Here is a 3,486-nt window from a genome sequence, read left to right on the forward strand (position 1 = left end):
GCTGGAAAATACAAAAGCCCGAGACTGTACGCACTGGTCGACCACACTCACTCTTCGTGTTTGCACAGAGCCCTCGAGTGTCCCGATTAACTGCATTTTGTTTTCGTCTTTTTGTAGGGTCTTTGCAGATTTTCACAATTATTGTGCACCTCAAGTTGAACAACTACAGCTGAGAACTCAGTGGAGATCATCTCAGTGATCGCGTGCCACATGGCCTTTTTCTTCCTGTGAAAAAACAAAATGTCTTGGCTTAAAAATCGGCAATTCCAGCTCATTAAAAGCTGGTGAGATACGCTCACAAATAATTAAGCACACAAAGTTTATATTTCACTTTTTGTTGTTAACACTTCAATGAGAAAGAAAATGAAACTTGCTTAAACCGGCCTTTCTTTCCGAGAAGAAGGTTCAATTCCATATATTTTGAAAAGACGAACAGGGTCCTCTGAGCATTCCAAAGTACGACCTTGGGGGATCCGGATCGCGCCTCCATCAATGCGGTGCCGTGGACCGCAGGTGGTTCTTGAATGGCAAGTGATGCCGGCGAAGCAGCTTCAGCGTTACCAGATGATGGTGACAGGGTGTCAGTACTGTATTCTTGAAAAATCGCAGTAATGACCATCTCAGCTGTGACAGAAAATGGTACCGCATTGAGTTTTACGTAAGCCTCCACTTTGGGCTAAAGTATTCGAAGCTTCACACGCGTGCTCAATGGTATAGAAAGGTGACTTGTCGACCGGTGCACTCACACGAGCTTGCTGTAACTCAGTACAACAACTGAATGCTACAGTCCTTTTTCTTTTGTCGGCAACCACATTTAAGATTTTGCTCATGGTACTACGTACTTGCTATTCCCTCCGCCTTTGTTGCACAGGAAACAAAGCGCGATAAATTTCCGGATCAGAATGACATGCATATTATACACTTCAGTAGTGGCATATTCACAAACAGGCACACTCCTATAGCTATACGTCGTGTGCGCCAATATTCACAGGCGCTGACAGCTGAATTGAACCAGCCGACAACAAAAAATTGACCACTTGTGACCAAAAAGGCTTAACATACCTGGCATTCTATGCATAAAACCATCGCCGAGTGAAACGCAGGTCCCATCTTTGCTGACTACAGGAGTAACCTGCGTTCGAATCCCATCGATAGGTACAATAAGCGCGGACAGGTCATTCGCTGACATCATCTGCTGTCAAGTAGAGCGTCTGCAAGATGGTGAACCGTGCATGCACCAGCGCGGCACCACCGGCAGAGCAGGTTCCGCAAATTTCTGAACCAACGCTTCACCTTTGCTTCACTTTTTTGAAATGAACCCTAGGGTGAAGGGGTCGCTAGGCAGCAGCGCTGAAACGAAGGGCAAGGTGCGGCACCGCGTGAACTGGTTGAAGTGGTGCAACTGCACCGAACGGACCCATGGTTCAGCCGCAGGTTCTCACATTTAAACGTGAGCTGCAACGTTGCCTCGTAATTCTAAATTCATCGTGATGCCGCCGCACACAAGGCCAAAAAAATGCACATTGAAAGAATTTTGCTATGGGCCATTATGGTATGTCATCGGGGTGTAAAGACAGCAATTAATCAGTTCATCGTTTCCTGAAAGTAGCAAACGACGCGCAACGGAGAGCATCATAGATAACAAACTCATGCATTGGGAAACAGGTGACTTACACTGTGCTGGTTTGTTGGAAACACTTCACTCGGGACTTCTTTATTCCAGACTTATAGACCATTGCTTTCTTTTCTTATATTTAAATATGTTTCTGGCACTTCAAGTTGCGGAATGTACTTCGTTTAGGCAGGTCCTTTATTAAGTTAGTGAAGTACGCTTCAGCTTCATCTGGTTTGGTTAGTTAAGCTTTCTAACCCATTATTACTGTGGCTAATGCTTTAACCAGCAGGAATATTCTCACTAATGTACTTTTGCCCGCAGACACCAGTAGCAGGCACGATAACCAGCTCGGAAGGCCTGAAGTTGATCGTGACACATATTATGCCGCGAGGCGACATATCGTTTTGACAGCATGCTTTTCAAGGTTCAGCGGTGTAAGCGGACGCTGCCGTTTTCTCATTCAGCACGGTAAGTTGTCAGTTTACTTGCTCGAAAAAAAATTTAGACGCAACTACAAACAGTGCTCGTTCCAGATTTGGAGCATTCGGGCTGGCCACAGAGCTGCTAGTTTGCTTTCCGGCACTGGGCAGACAGCCAAATATCACTAGAACTGGTTCGATTCGTTTCCTAGTCAACCATTTACACAAATACAAGTCACATTGCTAAAAAGAAAACCCTCGGTTTGATTCTCGCCCTCGATTAATAATTTATATCCATTTTTTTCTAAATCATTTTATCACCGGGTTCGTGGCCCATGCCCCACATTGGGTTGGTGCCATTCAATAAGGCGTCATCATCATAATCATCATCATCATCATGATCCTAATCGAAATTGCCGAAGAACGACAGAAGCGATTGGAGAACGACAGACTGCACAAGCGTGCCAAGCGCGCTGCCGTAATGTATGAACAGCGACAAACCCGACTAGCTGCGAGCTTTGCATACCAGCCTCGCAAGGTACATGAACGTCTTTCTTTGGCAACGGCTACGACGGCCATCTTCAACCGGGACTTCTTCGACAGCCCTCGTGGTTTTGCGTGTTCTGCGTGTGACAGACTATAGCACAAGAAGGACTTGGACTGCGTCACGGACCCCATGTACATGGCCTTGGCTTTAGCCTTTCGCGACGTTGAAGAATTATGCTCTTCTACTGAGGCGTGTAGAATGTGTAAGTGTTCACTCGGCCCAAGCTAAAGTGCCTTTGCACTCTGTGAGCAATGTGTATAAGTATCCGCCGAAGCCTGTCCACCTTCCACTGCTTAACTGTATAGCGGAGCGCATGATTTCCCCTCGCATACCCTTCATGGAAGTGGTACGAAGGCTGCTCTACAACAGTGGCCTACACGGTGTGAAACCAGTAAACGGACTTTGTGCTAGTCTTCAATTCTCCTGCTGCTGTGTCGATCGACCAAGGAAGCACAAGTTGGCTACTAGCTAGCTTGATACAGCTTGAGCAAGCTAGAAGCAGCTAGGGATATGCCGAGCTACAGTTTAGACATCTTCAATATAGTTAGCACTTAAGGTCTCCAAGCCATACGCTTTTAGCCATTGTGAAGACAATCACTTAGAAGAAGTGTCGACATTTCGGAAGTATTGCCAGGGAGGATCCCGGGAAGCCCCAACGAATCTGGGCGTGGGGCGGGGGGGGGGGTGCTCGCCAGTACATAGAGTGAACGGGGCACGAGGGGGGGACGTGGTCAATTTTGTAAGCGCGGAAGTTGCCGTTGTGCTACGGTAAAAGGTCAGGAGATAGTTCCGTTGACAGGTCATAGAAACTCCCTGTAACGTAATCAGCACCACAAATGGAGCACGCGGAAACCGATTCTTCGTAGATTTTCTACGCACGTTTTGAAGTGCGCATATTCGCCGGT

Source organism: Dermacentor albipictus, unplaced genomic scaffold (genome assembly GCF_038994185.2).
Source record: "Dermacentor albipictus isolate Rhodes 1998 colony unplaced genomic scaffold, USDA_Dalb.pri_finalv2 scaffold_13, whole genome shotgun sequence".
NCBI lineage: Eukaryota > Metazoa > Arthropoda > Arachnida > Ixodida > Ixodidae > Dermacentor > Dermacentor albipictus.